Raw genomic sequence first — 19,955 nt, 5'->3', positions numbered from 1 at the left:
CCAAGCTTTAAAACTATATTCTGAACCACACCTTTATTATAAACTGTTGGGGACAAAATTGCATAATGGCATATTAGAGCAGTAAAACAGTAGCTATGTTTTCATCCAAAAATGCGAATGAACTCTATTCTCAAAACTGGATTATCGTACAAAAGACATGCGAATAAAGTAGCGTTTCCATCCAACGAGTCAATGCGAACAAAATTGTCCTGATTATCTGGCGCCAAATGTCAACAGTAAAAACTAATTTGCTGCAATAGGAGAAGCTGAGTCAATCTTTTTTTCATCTAATAAATAACTGACACGCAGTGAACGTGCGGTGGCGTTTGAAGGTGTCAGACGCGGAGCACAAACGTTTTTGATTCTGGAGGTTATTAATAATATAGTAAGACTAATACTGAAAAGGTACGGCATTGTAGAAATACCAAAACAAAAGTTCAGATGGTTTAAAATGTGCTCAGTCTGCTGATTTGTCCATTTACACACATTGTCATCTTCACATGATCTCTTATCACAAAATCACTTGACCTTTTTTAATGCGCATACTGAAATTTGTGCGGTAAAAGTGTTTCCATCATAGTTTATGCGCATCTTTTCTTATTGAATAAAAAGTTTATCATACTCAGTTATGTGCATACATTTTTTATGCACATTTTCAAAATGTATGTGAATTATGCCGTTTCCATCAACCGTTTTTTTTTATGCACATATGCAAAAAGGGCATAATAGTAGGTGGATGGAAACAAAGCTAGTAACATAAAAACAACACACAACTAAAACACACTCTGTCCGTTTTAAATGAAATTATTTAATTTCTGAGGAGTGCATTTTACACTAAGGGGATTTTTACACATAAATGCATTTATGTTTTTCAATGTGAACAGGCATTTGATGTTTATGACCTTTACGCTTGTGTCTGGCATCTTTTTAAGTGCACCGTGCACACACGCGCCATGTTTTTTAGATGGCATGTCAAGTTAAAATATCTTCAACTTTTACACGCAGCGCTGCTCATCACTGTCAGTTCCAAAGTAGTGGACCAATCACACTGTAAAAAATAGCCGTGATTTAAACGGTAAAAAACTATAAAAATGCCACAGTAAAAATCTGTAAACTGGTTGACGGTATGTTTCCTTAATATATATGGCGAATAACCGTAAATTGATTTTCCCAGAATTCCCTGCATGGCACATAACTTTTTATGCATTTGGTTGACATTTATATGGATCTTTTTAGTTGTTTCCCCATCAGTTATGTACATTAGAGATTTGTGTTACATCTAATGTTGATAAACAATGTTTATTTCATGACTTTAATTTTATGCGTGTTACCATACTGGTGTTTAGTAGCTGTGTGAATGACACTGAGCACCTTCTATATGCTGATACTCTTTTCTGCTTGTGGGAAAAGTTAATTGTGATGGGCATTGGGTCATTATGTTATTTCCTCATCGACACCTGAATGTGGGTGTGCTAACATGTCTAACTGTGTAACAAAAGATGTGTAGATGTTGATACATTTAAAATACGAATATATTACCTCTATAAAATATGGTAATTTACCATAAAAATGAAAAATTACTTTTATGGTTTGTACCGTGTTTTTAACGTAAAGTACTGCAACCACAGCTGCCGTTTTTTTACCGTAAATTTTACGGATTTATTTTTTACAGTGCAGAAGAACTCAGAAGTGGGACAACCATTGAAAGTTTCTGATTACAGGTGCTCAGTGGCTATGTTCAGATACCCTCATGCTTTTTGATGTGCTTTTATTCAAACTAATCCTGTGCACATGTTTTTTTAAGCAAAACTGCATTCGGTGGGAATGATCCCTATAGCTTAGGACTACAAAGAGGCTTCAGTGGGAGTTCAGAATCAGTGCATTTTATACATTATACATAATACTTTTCATGCTCAAACAGCAACAAAATAACCAAAGGAACCTGAAAGTGTAAAAACTATGACAAGACTCTTTTTAATGATCATATCTAATGAGGGAGTTTATGAAGTGTAGTTTGGTATAAGTGCTTATTTCATGCCTTCATGTTGATTTCACTTCATTTTTTTGTTCTCTAGGGCTCATGTTCTGAAGCTCTGCTATAAATTCTTAATCAGTTTGATTAATATGTATAGATTATTCAAGTAACATCATGCGATGTCTCATTTCAGTTTACCCTCAAAATGTCTCGGCAGGCCACAATATTCATCTACATGTTTCCACTTCACAAACTGCTACTTATGACTGTCCTCTCACTTCATTTTAAAACTCTCTCCATCATTGTCCATTTTTCTGAAGGTTTTCTTTGTGTCCTGGTGGTGTGTCTTTGGTTTCGGTTCAACTTTAAGACATCTCTTTATTATTCAGCCTGTTCGCTCTGTCTTAGAGATCGTTTTGCTCTTACAACCTCAGATACAATCAGAGATCAAAATGAGTTAGCAACTCAATCTAAAACACACAGTGAGTCTGTTACCATGTAAATCAGTGAAGTCACATTGACCTTGTTGTGCTGCTTTTCTCTCACTCTTTTGACTTAAACATGAGATTCAACTTGTGTTTTCAAGTAAAGCCACTGATTTCAACGTAATGTATTCCTGCACCTCTTTCAAGTCTGTTCAGCATGTAAGTTTGAAGTGCTGTTCAATATATTTTAGTTTATCACGGTTCAGTCGACTATCCTTAGCTAATCTGAATTAATATGGATAATTTTAATTAATGTCAGTTTAATAGTTATTACTTGATTAATAGTTACACTTTATTTATTTAAGTTGAGCTTAGTTTAAGTCTAATCAGAGTAAAGGTGAAGTCAGATCATGAGCATTCATTCATTCATTTTCTTGTCGGCTTAGTCCCTTTATTAATCCGGGGTCGCCACAGCGGAATGAACCGCTAACTTATCCAGTTAGTTTTTTTTACGCAGCGGATGCCCTTCCAGCCCCAACCCATCTCTGGGAAACATCCACACACACATTCACACACACACTCAAACACTACGGACAATTTAGCTTACCCAATTCACCTGCAGCATGTCTTTGGACTGTGGGGGAAACCGAAGCACCCGGAGAAAACCCACGCGAAGGCAGGGAGAACATGCAAACTCCACACAGAAACGCCAACTGAGCCGAGGTTCAAACCAGCGACCTTTTCGCTGTGAAGCGACAGCACTACCTACTGCGGCACTGTCATACCCAATCATGAGCATTTTATTGTTAATTTTACTGCACTTCAGTATACTTTAAGCCCCAGTCAGATCACATGATTTTCAATGTCGGTTACAAAAGTCACTATGCCAGATAATATGATTTTGTGTTGATTAAATCTTGACTTGTTGTGGGTAACAAATGAGACAATACATTTACTTTACAATCAGTCATCCTGTTACGTCTACGACAAGAGTTATTTCCCAAAGCAGTAACAAGTATTGCTAAATCAAAATGTCTTATCTTTTTAATTTAAATTTTTATCTTATGCTAATCTCAATAAATACTGATGCCTGCTGACAAGTAGGTTACATTTTTTAAGCGCATTCATTATGACATTCCTTTTTAATATTAAGATATTTTCTTTTAAATCTAAATGTAGGCTATATATCCAGCCATGGGTTGCAAATTAAACACTCATTAAAGACTCAAATTTGCCGTGAGTGAGATGGACAAAATGAAAACACATAAGCAGCGGCAAGGAAAAATCTGATGCTCAAGACAAAATAATGACATTTTTCAAATATATGACAATTGATGACACAGCAATTACAGTGAAGCATTAATTAAATCTTTTTTTTCCACTGAATTAAACAAATCATTTACCTGCACAGTTAACAAAAAAATATTTGTATATTTTTCTTAGAGAAAATGAAAAGAATTTTATTTGGTATAAGTTGTATCTTTAATTTATTATATTTTTTGCTGGTCTACCAGACAAACAACAATAACAAATAACTTCTGAAATGAAAACTACAAAATATCGTCTAATAATGTTTTAGCTTGATTTTGTGTTGACGCTACCAATATGATGTCTATCAGATGTTGGCTTTTGGTTGCCATACCTGATGAATAAATGTCAGTATTTGATGTCAATATGACGTTGGTTTAGGTGTTGGTTTGACGTTGGATTTTTAGTCACTTTCCGACACAATCTAATACCAACTAAATACCAACGTAATTTCATACTGAACATTTCAGTTTAGTTTAACTTGATTCATTTCATTTGTAATACTTGTATTGTAACAGCAAATGTAATAGCTACCTACTGGGTTACAAAGTTATGCAATCTCAGACGCATACACATTAAACCCTTACATAAATGCAACAATTTATGTATTAATTAGAAAAAAAATAATTTTGTAATTTATATTTTAAAATTTTTAATCATTAATATTTTTATTATTATTATGTTTAACGTTTTATGCATAAAACATCTTATCACCTTCAGTAGCAGTTTTTTTGCCCTGAGACATGGTTCATTTCTTACCCCGTTGTGAGTTAAGAACATGTAAATTAGAGTCTAGTCATAATCTTTTCCATATCCTTTAAATCTCTGCTGTTCATACATTCATCCTTCTGTCTGGTTTTGTCTTCCTTCAATACAAACACAATTTTTCATAAAGCAAAAAGGTACAAACCCCCTCCCAATCTCACTTGCCCACATCCAATCCCAGATACCTTTGTGCCAGGACAGCTCACATGCATAAGAACTCAACAACTCTGGCTGGCTGATGTAAAAACATGAACCGGATATGCATTCATTACGAGCTTCCAAACTATTCCTACAACATCTGTTCAGATACACAGGGTAAGAAAATCAACTCACAATTTACAATAATTTCAACTGAAATGCATCTAATCATCCAGGATTAACAGAGAACTTCATGCTGATGTGAGAAAGATTGAGCTACTTAGCCTAATTAAGACGGTCCAGCCAAGTTTGCTGACTTTTGGTAATCTGTGTGATTTTCAAAATTGTTTTTTGCTGCTGATGGGGTCGGTAACCTTCACAGTAATGAGGAAACTAAACAAATCTGGAGGCCAATCTCCTCTGGCTGTCAACCTCAGGTAGCCTCATCACGACTCCGCTTTAATGGACCAAACCCACTGCATGCTAAACAACATTTGTGTGTGCTCCGTCTGGCATCATTGCCATGACGGAATCAAACAGTTTACTCGTATTTCTCTTCCCATTGATCTCCTTTTTTCTCTGTTTTTATCACTCCCCACACTTTTTCTGTGGTAATTTGTGCACTCATTGGCGTATTTATTAGGTAACTCTTACTAGTATCGGGTTGGACCCACTTTTGCCTTCAGAACTTAATTAATCCTTTGTGGCATAAATTCAGCAAGGTACTGGAAATATTCCTCAGAGATTTTCGTACACATTGACATGATAGCATCACGCAGTTTCAGCAGAATTGTTGTTTGGCACCAAAACCATGACAACAACCAAGTTCAAATTTACTTAAATCAGCTTTCTTCCTCATTCTGATGCTCGGTTTGAACCGCAGCAGATCACCTTGACCATGTCTACATTTCTAAATGCATTGACTTGCTGACATGTGATTTGTTTGATTAGACATTTGCGTTATACGAGCAGTTGGACAAGTGTACCTAATAAAGTGTCCGGTGAGTGTAAGATGTAATGCTACTGCTAGGTAGTCATAATTTGATATGTATCTTAATACTGAACTCACAATATAATATTTTCTCGATACTGTATGCTATAAGAGGTATAATACTAGAATTATTATTGCTCAAACATATGGTAACAATAATAACATTAATGATATTATAATATGTAGACCTACTGTTGGCTAAAATGCAAAATACTAAAGACTTGAAAAGGCAGGTCATCAATGAATTGGACAGTGAAGGAAATTTTATGAAAGCTTTAGTGGCCATTCACACAGATTGCATTTTCCATTCCCATGTACTACTTTTTCATTGCTTGTTTATGTAAACACATACTTGAGTGTGACCTGCATGTCCACCAAAGTTGGTTGTAATGCGTTCCACAGTAATGCTTTATTGTATTGTAGTTACATATTTGGGGAACACAGTAATGTAACGAATTACATTTAAAATTTGTGTAATTTGAGTACAGTTACTAAAGTAAAAAAAAATATACAAAAAAATTTAGTTTTAGAAGAAAAATATGCTTCTTTTAAATCACGTTTTTCACAGCAACGTCAGTTAATAAGCATGGGCTTTCAAATTGCTGGAGAATGTGAGCTGAAATGGTTGCTGGGGAGAGTGGCTGCTTATTCAATTGAAAATACAGACATAACTTTGATTTCATTGAGCGTAAAAACAAAAATATTTCTGTGAAATGCAGTCTTTGTCCAGTCTCTAAAAAACTTTTGACTGCTTTAAATACAACCAGTAACTTTTTCAAGCATTTTAATAGAAAGCATTTAAGGATAATACTCGTCACTAAGAAGTACGCCGACACCCAAAAACACGCTAAATTAGATTTTTGTGCAGGATCGAGAGTAAAGGTCAGGAGCCATTCACATATTGCCACTTTTGTGTGTGCAAGTTTGTTATTTCCAATGAAGGCACACGACTTGAGTGCACATATTAGGAGTGCATATTGTGTGCGCTTGCATTTTCCAGGCGCGCCCAGAAAACGGCGAGTCACGTGACAAGAACTCGGCTTCATACTTTGTATGGAATATACACATTTTAGTAGACTAATTACCTCAGACAAATACTAAACACTCAAACGTTCCAGTCCTTTTTCATACTATAGGTGTCAGTGGTTACAGGTATCCAGTTTTCCTCTAAACGTCTTCTTTTGTGTTCAAAAAAAAAAAAAAAAAAAAAAAAAAACTGGTTTGGATAAAGTAAATGATTAGAGAATTTAAAGTTTTAGGCAAACGATCTCTTTAAGTCTTTTTACTATGACAAGCTGCTGTGTCAATCAACCCATTGTAATGTTTTTCAGTGAGTATTAAATTACTGAAAGATCTGCAGTATATATATATATTTTTTAGGTATATTTTATGTTTTAAAAATAACTTCAAAGAAAAGTAAGTAGTAATCTAAATACTTTTAACATGAAGTAATTAGTAATGTAATCAGATTGCAAATTTCCAGTTGTAGTCAGTAATTTGTAATCTATTACATTTTAAAAGTAACACGCCGTGTTTAGTTAAAATAATTTCAACTTTTCCACGCAGTACTACACATTAGTATCAGTTCCAAAGCATTGGACTAATCAAAGGAATTCGCAGGCAGGGCAAGATTCTGTTTACTGTAGTAAGTTGGTATGACAACTGTTTTGTTTGGCGTTAACATGGCTCTTTTATTAAAATCATTCTTATGTTTTTACAAACAACCAATCAACCAAGCAACTCATCAAGCTTCAATTAAGAATGGTGAAGTTTGAAACTTTAGCTTAGAATTCTGGCATTACATTTCAGTTACATTCTAAATATGTAAATTATAAATTTCACATGTGGAATGTTACTCCTAACGGCACAGAATTAATAATCCCGCATGTAGGTCTGTATTGCTCAAAGAGCTAGAAACATATCTTTTTGCATTTTTGATTTTTGTATTCTTTTTGTGCATTCCTGGCTACACAAATCTGAAAAATCAACTATAAGTGCACGAACACGCATGTATATTATTATCAAACAAACTGTGACAAACAGAAAAACAGTAACTAATTGACCAATCATTATTTTGACAACTGACATGTATGCAAATTTTCACAACACATACAGAAATGCACTGCAAGTTAAGAAGAGTTTGATTTAGTTGGGCTCTTGGACATTTTTATCATTAATGTATTTTGGCTGCTGTAATTGTTAAGAACTTTGTTTAAAAAGCTCTTTTGATCTGGCAAGCCAGCCAACCTAAATAAGATCTGGTGATGTTCATGTTGCTAATAAATGGCAGAATCTTTTCTAATTTAATATAATATAATTTACTGCTCCTATTCAATGTTTAATCTGTTGTTGCACATTATATGTGGCAATGATTTCTGGAAGGTTTTAAGAATATCTTGGACAAAAACACTGCTCTATGATGTAAGTTGCACTCAAACAGACATCAAAAATCAGCGTATGAACCTCAACAATGGTGTCAACTAACAAAATTAACAGTTTAACTCACAAACAGGCAACTGAAAGTCTAAATATAAACAAATAAAACACAAATAAAGAAAATTGTAAAACCATTATACTACATTTATTCACGCCGCAATGCATGCTGGGATATTTGTACTGTGCCACAACCAGCATGCATTGCAGCATGAAACATTTGAATTGTTACCATTGTTGAGGTACAAAGTCTGATTCATGAGGTCTGAGTGTGTCTTTATCATAACTGAACTGTTTTTGTATGTTATTTCTAAACTGTAAAGTAATTACATGGGTATCTTTTCTGTTTCCACTTATTAATTAAATTAATATCTTCAACTAAGCATAAAAACTATTTCATGAGGCCCTTCATCCAGACCTATACCAAAACATTTATTAGAACAAATTTCAGACAGCCAGATGTAGCTATCGATTGACTTTGCCACTTTATTGCTATAATAAAAGTGTTTTGTAAACTTTAATTAAATGAGTTTAAGTGTGAATAGACCAACTAAACCAGCCCCTCACTCCATTATGGTGACACAAAAACACCTAAATTTCTGTTGGATCTCAATGAGAATAGTACGGAAGTCCAAGCAGTCAGTAATAAGTGTGTTTGCTGTTGTTTGGGGAGTTATTTAATGATCCTCTGCTGAGACTGAAGGTATTTTATTTTACTTGATTTTATTTAATGCTGTAACTCAAGTCACTGTTTGTGTTTCTTGTTTCTTTCCAGTAATTGTGATAATTAACAGCAGGTGTTCATCAGTGTCTGAATTCACTAATTAGTGTTCATTAACTCTGTCAGGTGAACTATATTGGTGAACTAGTTGATGGAATAGTGAACAAGGGCACAAAATGTGATTTCAAACATAGACTTCAAAACGTCGAATCTGAACTCTGTTAGCTCACAGTTTTCTGCAGTTGGTTACTTTCTCGAAAACAAAAATGTTACCCAGAATGCAAATGTTTTTAACAGAATATTAATGTTTTATTGAAAAAACATTATTTTACCGTAGAATCTGATCGTTTTTTTAACAGCAACTTTTTACAGTGCAACCTCCTTCTGAAAATGTACTGCTGTATACATTTCTGGTGTTGTCGGAAGTCTGAGAGTTGAATTTTTTGTTTGATTAAACATCCTGTTCATGTGGATACTTGTTGATTATATGTACCGTTCCTCTGTTCTATTAGCATGGGAAAGAAACAAAAAAATTCACATCTCTGAAAAATGAAAATTACATTATTTCTGAGTCGCCGGTTTGATTCCAGCTCAGAGAGGGTTTGGAGTGGTGTAGGACCGGCAGGTTAACATTGGTGCCATGACCCGAATGAAAGTGAGATTTAGGGGTGTGAGTGTAACTAACCAGCCAGTGAAGTAAACCTCCTTCCTCTTACACATGAGGACATGGTCTTTAGCCTCCTTGGTAGAGCAACTGACTCCCATGCCAGTTCGATACCAGCTTGGAATGGGTTTGGGAGATTTAGGACCGGCAAGGTTACACCAGACTGCAAATCTGCAGCAACTGCATGGTGCTATTATGTCAATATGGACCAAAATCTCAGCGGAAAATCTCATATTGTTAAATCTTCTGAAGTTCTGAAGGCAAAAGGGGGTTCAACCCTGTGCTAGTAAGATGTACCTAATAAAGTGGCCGTTGAGTGTTAATATTACCAATGATTTTCTCCATTTTTGATCTCCACTGAATATTTTATAATTCAGTCTCAATAGAAGCTTAGTAGATCAATACACAGACTTTCTCAAGCCAACCTGCACTGTTCACTGTACAGTACGTGAACAAGACTAGATTTTATGCTGAAAACAACTCCTCTTTCCTTTTCAGATATTAACAAGCTAAACTAAAAAAAAAAAAAACTATCGGGTAAACCTTAATGAGAGGCATAACGACAAAACAAGAACATCTTGTAAGTAATTAAATAAACTACTTGTGAAACCATCCTCGTACATAGTTCATTAGTCATGGTCATGGTTGTCCTAATTATTTCTATCCTTGACAATCTTGCCAACAGCTAACTGACACTTTTGCTCACCTTGAAATAAGGAGAGTTTATCGCTAATCATTCCCTCGCAGTCTCTGGCCAAATGCAGTAAATTAATGTTATCTTCGACACAAATCCCATCGGCAAAACTCATTTTCATGCCAGGACTGGCCCTATGAGATAAGCCTTGTTACAATAAGCCACAACACAACATCTTCCAAAGGACATGATTTTGTCGCACTAACTGGACTCGACCCACAACCACTGCCAAGCTCATTCATGTGTAATGGAAGTTTAATCTCAGAATATGATCAGGTAATGATGGATTCATGACCACCGACTCTTTTCTACTGGAAAAATATGTTATAATGCCATTGGAGACTAGACTTTTGGGTCAGCCAATCAGAAAGCAGGACCACTGCTGCCAGCAGGCTCGCTTGACTTCTGCAATGTGATTACACAACATTCTTTAAAATACCAGCTCGTATCTCACGTGGCTGTAGGTGATATGATATAATACACAGATTTTAATTGTTAGCAGCCAAAACACAAGAAGCAATGAGAGCCAGATGAAGGAAATATTTTGACAAAGAGCTTATTAACTTTGAGTACTAACGCCTTCGCCGGACAGACATTTTTATAGCCCTTTTCTCCAGTCACATAATTTAGTATTCATTAGATATCAATCAAAAGCTTAAATGCTAAATTAGTTCTGTGAAAGCTGTTTTGAAATCCGACACTGTGTTACTATGGAAACAGTGTCTTAAATCTATTTAGCAAGCTTTACCTTTACAAAACATACCATAAAATATCATTACAAATTCTTATTTTAGTCTCGCTTAAAACAGGTCTGGTGGCATATATATATATATATATATATATATATATATATATATATATATATATATATATATATATATATATATATATATATATATATATATATATATATATATATATATATATATCAATCAGAAGTTTACATACACTATAAAAAGACACATCAATATTTTTCAGATAAGTCAGATGTTAATGTGACTAAGCTTTAAGGTAAGTTAGGATTATCATATTTTTGTTTCTGTTACGCTTAACAGCAGAATAATGAGAAAGAAATTTTTGAGAAATTGTTATAACGTTTCTTGAAAGTCAAGTGTACATACAGTAAGATTATTATGCCTCTAAAAAAGCTCAGATGATGGGGTCAAGGTTTTGGAAGTTTCTGATTGGCTAACTGACAATATTTGAGTTATTTGGAGGCCCAACTGTAGAATATTATTTAAGGAAAACCTCAAACACACTGCTTCCTTGTGTGACAACATGGGGAAATCAACAAGACAGAATCAACAATAAAGCCAGATTACAATTTGCTAAATTACACAGTGAAAAAGAATAATTTTTGGAGATATGTCAATAATAAGGACAACAGAGTGAATGTTTTGGAGTGGCCATCACAAAGCACTGAGCTCAATCCCATAGAAAATTTGTGGGTAGAGATGAAATAGCTTGTGCGAGCAAGACAGCCTAATCAGTTACACCAATTCTGTCAGGAGGAATGGGCCAAAATTCCTGCAAACTATTGTGATAAGTTTGTGGGAGGATACTCAAAACATTTGACCAAAGTTATACAGTTTAAAAGCACAGATAAAAAATACCAAGGAAATGTATGTAAACTTTTTACTGTCTAGAAATAATAATAAAATTTCAAAACAAAAATTCATTATTCTGGCATTTAGCAAATGTAAATCATTTAGGTAATCCTAACGAACTTAAAATAGTAAATGTTTAGTACGGTTTACCATCAGACACTTTTTCAAAAGTATACTCAAAGTATACATACATACATGCATATACATACATAGATTTTTTTTATTAAAAAATACCCAAAAAAAGTACTTGCTTGGACAACACTTAATTACATCACATCTGATCAGCTATTGCATATATTCTAGTTTTAGGAGTTCAAATATTTTAACGGATCTGCAGCTCAAATGGCATCCGAATTTTCCACATACCAAGATTATCAGAACTCCACACAGCTCCCGGACTACTATCCATTGGAAATAAATGACTTCCGGCCTGTCACTTGTCAATTGACGTGTGCAGTGGAAATATGGTTTCACACGTGCTCTTACTAAGGCCAATTTAGTTTATTCAATTCACCTATAGTGCATGAGGAAACCCACAGCAACACGAGGCAAACATGCAATATATTTTGTGTTTATCTTGATTGCTCCTCATGCTGTATATATGATCTATTTTTTCCCTAGCATATACATTTGGGCTATTTTCTGGCCAAATCTGAAGTTTTTGTTGAAATGTAAATAAAATCTGAGAAATATATATATATTTTTCCACAATGATGCCCTCTTCTACATTGTCTTATTATCTTTTGAGAGAAGCCTGTGTGATTTCCACTTCAAAAACTTGAAAAAAAGTTTCCCTAATAAAAAAGTAACATGAATAATTTCAGGGCTTGACTGTGTATATCTTTTAGTTTTTTAAGTTTTGATAATTTTATCTTGACAAATCTTGAAAAATGTTTTTAATCAGACTCACTTTTTGAAAATTCTGACCTTTGTTTCATACATCAGATACTGTACCATTGTTGGAAAAAGTTACTTTTGAATGTAATGCATTCAAATATTGAGTTCCCCTTCGGGGGGAACTTCAGCACTATAAGTGGATTTGATTGTAAAATCCACGCATTGGGAGAGGTTCGGTTCAGAAGCTACTCGTCTGAAAGAGTATTGAACGGGCCAATTAAGAATGAATTGGCAGCGCAAGCCTGCGCAGGTGAGCGGCATAAGCAATCAACTGAGTATATAAGCTCACCTGGCGCCAGCAGACGCTATCCTTTTCGCTTCAGAGACTTTCTGATCGAGTCGATGAGGGTTCCTCCTGCTGTGACCAGCGATTCTGAGCGAACGAGAGCATTCTCCCGGTCCAGAGTGTGTACACGCAGTGGCAGACGGTCGAGCTGGGGTTCTCCCTTGCCTGGCGTTCTTTGGGTCCGGTCCTCCAGAGCGGAGCGTATAAAGTTGCAAACTTCACAGAAAGAGCAACACAGTCGTGCAGCACGTCCTTATCAGGACGGCGCTCCGACTGTGCGTTTCTGGATGCGGTGGTTTCCTGTCCTCGGATGATGGGCGCGGGCACTGCGTTGCATGTCTGGGGGTCCAGCATGTTAATGCGCTGCTCGCGGGCAGTTCATGTTGTCATTGCGATGCCATGACTGTTGCGCAAGATCGCGGTTAGCCTTTGCAAAAGGGTGAACCACCCCAGTTGTCCCCTGCTCTGCAGCGGGCACTCGGGCAGATCTGAGGGTTTCAGCAAGAGATAATCCGTCGCCCACGGGCCCGCGGACCTCCCGCTCCTCTAAGCACTCTATCCAAGCTTCGGGCGGGGGAAGCGATCCGTCTAACAGATGGTAGCCCTTACGCCCGATGACACCGGAGACCAGATGTCCACCGCGGCATCGGAGGGTGGGCTTTCATTGTCCGATGATGATCCAGACCCGCTCGCCCCCTTCGGGCTGGTGAGCGCTGTCACTACGGATCCTGAAACGGACATGTTAGCCGTGCTTTCCCGGGCTGCTTCGGCCGTGGGTTGGAGATGGTTTATCCCCCAGCTCCCCGGCCGGACCGACTAGAGGGGCGTTCCCTTCTTCCCGGAGGTGCACAGTAGGCTCACGCGGTCTTGTAAAGCACTTTTTTCTGCTCGTGCTGCGTGTTCCTCCACCCTAACCACTCTTGACGGTGAAACAGCCAGGGGGTATGTGGCGATTCCTCAGGTTGAGTGCGCAATGGCGGTAAATCCGCGCGGCGCCTCTTCTTGGCGGGGTCCGCCTCGTCTCCCATCCAAAGCCTGTAAGTTATCTACCTCCCTCGGAGCTAGAGCTTACATAGCTGCGGGCCAGGCTGCTTCCGCCTTGCATGCGATAGCCACCTACCAGCGCTACCAAGCGCAGGCGCTGGCCGAGCTGCACGAGGGTGGGTCCAACCCAGGCTTACGAGCTTCGCACCGCCGCCGACTTAGCTCTTCGGACTACTGAGTCCGCTGCGTGTGCGTTGGGGAGGACGATGTCCACATTAGTGGTCCAGGAGCGCCACCCCTGGCTGATATGCGCAAAGTCGACAAAGTCCGCTTTCTTGACTTCCCCATATCCCCAGCCAGGTTCGGCGACACTGTCTGTGAATTCACCCAGGAATTCAAGGCGGTGAGAGAGCAGTTGGTGGGTGATGTCTTATCGGCGGTCCGTAGCCCGCTCCGCCCGCCGTGCCATTCATACCTGCTCCTCGCCGAAGGCGCCCGCCTACGAGAGCTGCTCCGCCCCCGCACACGCCTCCAGCGAAGCGAGCGCGTCGGGCACCTCGGAAGCAGGCAGCCCCCCTGCCCAGAACGCCGCTAAGTCCGGCAACGGACCGCGAAGCGCCCCTGGGACAGGCCATCTGGAGAAGAGGGAACTTGCTCTTTCCCCGCTGGAGGGCGGGGCCCCATTTCCAACGGCACTTTTTACTGCCATGAAAACATTATGAAAGGGCACTTTTCACTTCCCCAGATGTGACAGCCCGAAATCTGCCAGTCTGGGACGCTATGCTTTCTAGCTTGCAGATTCGGTGCGTTTCGCCAGTGGCTCACGAGCGCTGGGAGGACGGTCTCCTTTCTCCCACCCCTCGAGCCTCCCCTCCGGAGCTCGGGTTTGGAGTGAGAGCAAATATCTCACCTCCAGCTTTTCCGTGGGACCCGCGAGCTTCCCGGATCAGCACACCCACTCCGCGCTGCCCCACTGCTGGTACGTCAGCGATTGTAGCGATGAGTCCATTAGCGAGAGCTCTGCCTGCCTGGTTAGCGCGGGCCAGCTCTTCGCGGTGGCTCATACGCACAATCAGACTCGGCTATGCGATTCAGTTCGCGAAACGGCCCCCCAAGTCACGGGTGTGTATTCACCAGGGTCAGCCCCCTGTCCGCCCCTGTCTTGCGAGAGGAGATTGCTGTCCTCCTGGCGAAGGATGCAATCAATCCGCTCCCTCCAGCCGAGATGGAGAGCGGGTTTTACAGCCCACGCTTCATCGTGCCCAAAAAGAGCGGTGGGTCACGGCCAATCCTAGATCTGCGCGTTTTGAACCGCTGCCTGCACAAGCTGCCGTTCAGAATGCTCACGCAGAAGCGCATCCTCCGGTGCGTTCGTCCTCTGGGTTGGTCTGCAGCATTAGACCTGATGGACGCGTATTTCCATGTCTCCACTCTTCCTCGCCACCGACAGTTTCTGCGGTTTGCGTTTGAAGGTCGAGCTTGGCAATACAAAGCCCTCCCCTTCGGGCTCTCTCTGTCTCCGCGGGTCCTCACCAAGCCCGCGGAGGGTGCCTCAGCGCCCCTTCGGCTCGCGGGCATCTGCATACTCAATTTCTTTACGACTGGCTGATTTTTGCCCTCTCTCGGAGCAGTTGATTATGCACAGAGACAAAGTGCTCTGGCACTTCCACCTGTGGGGGTTTCAGGTCAACCGAGAAAAGAGCAAACTCGCCCCCGTGCAGAGGATCTCTTCTCTCGGGCTGGAGCTGGACTCGGTCACCATGGCAGCGCGCCTCTCCGGAGAGCGCGCTCAGCTGATGCTGTACTGTCTGAGAGAGCTCGACAGTAAAATAGTGGTCCCACTGAAACTATTTCAGAGGCTCCTGGGGCATATGGCATCCGCAGCCGCTTCATGCCGCTCGGATTATTCTATATGAGACCACTTCAGCACTGGCTTCACGATCGAGTCCCCAGACGCGCATGGCACGCGCGCGCACACCGAGTCTCTGTTACTGCGCTGTGTCGCCGCGCCCTCAGCCCTTGGAGCGACCCCTCGTTCCTACAGGCCTGGGTGTCTCTAGAACAGGCGTCCAGTCTTGTTGTCGTTTCAGCAGACACTTCCAACACGGGCTGGGGGGCTGTGCGTTGCGGGCATGTGGCTGTGGACCTGTGGAAAGGTACCCAGTTGCATTGGCATATCGCCTGGAGCTGTTGGCAGTGTTCCTCGCTCTCCACCGTTTTTTTCCGGTGCTGGAGCGGCAACACGTGCTGGTCAGGACGGACAGTACGGCGGCGGTGGCGTATATCAGCCGTATAGGGGGTATGCGCTCTCGCCGCATGTCTCAGCTCGCCCGCCGTCTGCTCCTCTGGAGTCATCCGCGGCTGAAATCGCTGCACGCCATTCATATTCAGGCAAGCTCAACCGTGCAGCCGATGCGCTCTCACGGCAGCCTTGCGTCCTAGAGAATGGAGACTCCACCCCGAGTCTGTTCAGCTGATATGGGCGCGATTCGGGGAAGCCCAGATCGATCTGTTGCTTCCCCCGAGATCGCTCATTGCCAGTTGTTCTTTCCCTGACCGAGTGCTCTCGGCACGGATGCACTGGCTTACAGCTGGCCTCGGGGCACGCGCAAATACGCGTTTCCCCCAGTGAGCCTGCTCGCGCAGTTACTGTGCAAGGTCAGGGAGGACGAGGAACAGGTTGCTGGTTGCGCCCCTCTGGCTCAACCGGACCTGGATGTCAGAGCTCTCCCTCGCGATAGCCCTCCCCTGGCAGTCCCTTCGAGAGAGCACCTACTCTCTCAGGGACAGGGCACCACCTGGCACCCTCGCCGATCTTTGAAGAGATTTTTAGACGCGAGGAAGACTTAGGTAACCTCCGATTGCGGTGGCTAATACCGTCACTCGGGCTAGAGCCCCCTCCCCGAGCGCGCCTATGCCCTGACGTGGAGTCTATTCACTGAATGGTGTGTCTCTCGCTGAGAAGACCCCCGTAATTTGCCAGATCAGCGTTGTGCTTTCTTTACGCCGAGAGAAGTTGGAGAGCAGGCTGTCGCCCTCCACACTCAAGGTTACGTGGCTGCCATCTCCGCTCTCATAACGCGGTGGCTGGCGGCACCGTGGGAACGCATAACCTCATCATCCGGTTCCTCAGGGGCGTTAAGCGAATTAATCCACCCCGCCCCCTCTCATGCCCTCTTAGGATCTCACCCTCGCTAAGGTTCCTACCACTCCGTTTTAATACGAGGTAGTGAGCCTGCAAGCGCTGCCCTCGGAGGAGGCAGACCCAGCCCTTCTTATTGTCCAGTTCGCGTTTTGCGTATTATCCGGACCGCACTCAGAGTTTAGATCATCTGAGCAGCTCTTCGTCTGTTATAGCGGTCGGCAGCAGGGAAGTGCCGTACCGAAATAAGTTCCCACTAGATTGTGGATGCCTTTCTTTCACATCCACAATGTGGATGAGCCGCGTCCCCCGAGAGCGCGTGCGCACTCCACTCGGAGCTTCGCATCCTCTCGAGCGCGCGCACGCGGCGCCCCTCTAACAGACATCTGTAGAGCTGCGGGCTGGGTGACACCCAACACATTTGCAAGGTTTTACAATCTGCGAGTGGAGCCGGTTTCCTCAAGGGTATTAGGTAACCCTTGGTGATTGAGGAAACAATTCGGTAGGGTGTTGAAACACGCTTGCTGCGCCATTTTCCCTAACACGGAGATACGTGCGCCTTTTTATCTGTCAGTAAAGTTCCCCGTCAGGTGAGCCCTGCAGATTCCTCCGTGGCCCCCAGCACTGACTCAGCGGAGGAGTCACTTGCTGGCCCACTACGTTGTAGGTCTGCCCGCTGGTCAGCCCGCGTTTTGGGTAAAGGTGCCTGCTATGCGTGATCCCCACTAGGCGATCCCATATGCTTATTCCGCCACGGTTAAGTCCCCCCCCTGGGCGGACCCGTGTCTTCCCTCCCCGCTAACCACTCTTTTGCTATGCGTACTCCCCCTTTTTAGGGCTAGTCCATATGTAAATTCTGCCATCTATCCCCCCTTGGGTAACGGATGGCCTCCGCAGCGTCCTCCCTATCGGGATTGCACGCTTCCCTACGTACTGTCGTATTTTTCTAGAATTATCTAGATGCTCACGACTTCCCAAAAAATATATATAAATCCGTAAAACTTCTGTTGAAGTAGGATAAATTAGGGCCAGGGACACGTTGGAGGACCGCGCCCCCCATGATGTGGGTGCGTCACGCTTGCTTGACTATCTCCTCATCGGGGGTGTTGGTAAGGTGCAGTCATTATGGCGCTTTCAATGGGCTCCCAATGCGTGGATTTTACAATCAAATCCACTTATAGTGCTGAAGTTCCCCCCGAAGGGGAACGTTCGAGGTTACTAAAGTAACCCTTCGTTCCCCGAGGAGGGGAACGGAAGCACTATACTCCGTCGCGATAATGACTGTCCCTTAGCTGTTGAAAGTCTCTTCAGCTTAAAAAGGATAGCGTCTGCTGGCGCCATGTGAGCTTATATACTCAGTTGATTGCTTATGCCGCTCACCTGCGCAGGCTTGCGCTGCCAATTCATTCTTAATTGGCCCGTTCAATACTCTTTCAGACGAGTAGCTTCTGAACCGAACCTCTCCCAATGCGTGGATTTTACAATCAAATCCACTTATAGTGCTTCCGTTCCCCTCCTCGGGGAACGAAGGGTTACTTTAGTAACCTCGAACGTTACTCCCTCCAAAAAAGTAACTAGTTGCATTACTTAGCTACTTTTTATGGTAAGTAATGTGTTACATTACTTTTGAGTTAATTTTATTACCGGGCTAAGGCTTAATCTCTTTAAGAACTTTTTTCCCTATTTCCTTTTTTTATTAGAGGAGCTCTGCAATTAACAAGGCACTGTAAAACCTTAATTTACCTTCATTTAAAAAAAAACAAAAAAAAAACACATCTAAAATAATAAATTATGATAATGTTATTTGAGAACTGACCCCAGAGCTATACTTGTCGTATATATTTGTCTTAAGTAAAATAACTGTCCATTAAGACTAAAACCCCCTTTTCCTTTTCTTCGATGTGATCAAAATAATGAACAAATTCTCTCATTGACTGTTTGATTCATTGTGACTACTTTCATTTTAATTCAGTAATTTTTTTTTTAAAGTTAATTAATTAAACTAAAAAGTAACTCTCAGCACATTTTTTTAAAAGTAAATCAAATGTAATTTTTTTTTAAAAAACAAAAACTATTTACTTTTACTCATTGCTAAGAAAAGTACACTGTAAATCCCAAAGAGTTAACCATTTGAAGAAAATAAGTACTGTAAACTTAACCCATTTGAGTAAGCAAAACAATTTGAGCACAGTAAAACATAATAAATGAAGCAAATTCAAACCAACTGAGTACTGTAAAACTCAATAAGTTAGGGCATTTAAGTTAAGGCATTTAAGGAAACCGATTGCAACAAACCATTTGAGTTTAAAAAACTAATCTATATGAGTACTGTGAACTTACTCCATTTAAGTTGAAGTAATGAGGTATTTATTCATCACCTTCAACACTGAGTTCAAAATTCTTTTTCAAATGAGTAGAATTAACTTTCAGTCAATTTGAGTTAGCTACACTCATTTCATTTTCTAAAGTTGACTTTTGAGATTTACAGTTTAATATTATTTTGTAACTCACTTTGTGATGCGTTATCCCCAACACTGTCAGTGCATTCGTAATGTTTTCAACATCAAATAAAAACACTGTTTGGATGAGACTAAGCTCATATTTAGGTATTCTCTTGACACAAATCTATCATTTGTTAACCATTCTGTAAAAAATGTAGCTGGAAGAATGCCTGGATTTGAAATGTAACTTTTAATAAACCTTTTTTATCAAGTTTACTCTTTATTCTACCTTATAGCATAACCTTGAATTTCAACAGTTCGCTGTGAGCATGTTTGTTTGAATGCATGCCAGTGACCTTCTCCCATTCACACACACACGAAGACGCACAGCAGCCCTCATGCAATACTGAACTCATCAGAGTCAATCCAGAGAACAGAAAAGAGGCATAAAATCTGCGCTATTTAAAGGTATTCTCAAAAACAG

At 40.9% G+C, this 19,955-nt stretch overlaps 1 protein-coding gene across 2 annotated transcripts in view; it reads right to left on the bottom strand.

Annotated features, from left to right (window-relative positions):
• Positions 1–19,955, bottom strand: part of samd10b (sterile alpha motif domain containing 10b) — a 214,939-nt gene that overhangs the window by 77,072 nt on the left and 117,912 nt on the right. The gene's annotated exons all lie outside the window — the stretch shown is intronic.

Source organism: Danio rerio, chromosome 23 (assembly GCF_049306965.1).
Source record: "Danio rerio strain Tuebingen ecotype United States chromosome 23, GRCz12tu, whole genome shotgun sequence".
NCBI lineage: Eukaryota > Metazoa > Chordata > Actinopteri > Cypriniformes > Danionidae > Danio > Danio rerio.
This window is presented reverse-complemented; position numbering and strand designations above follow the sequence as displayed.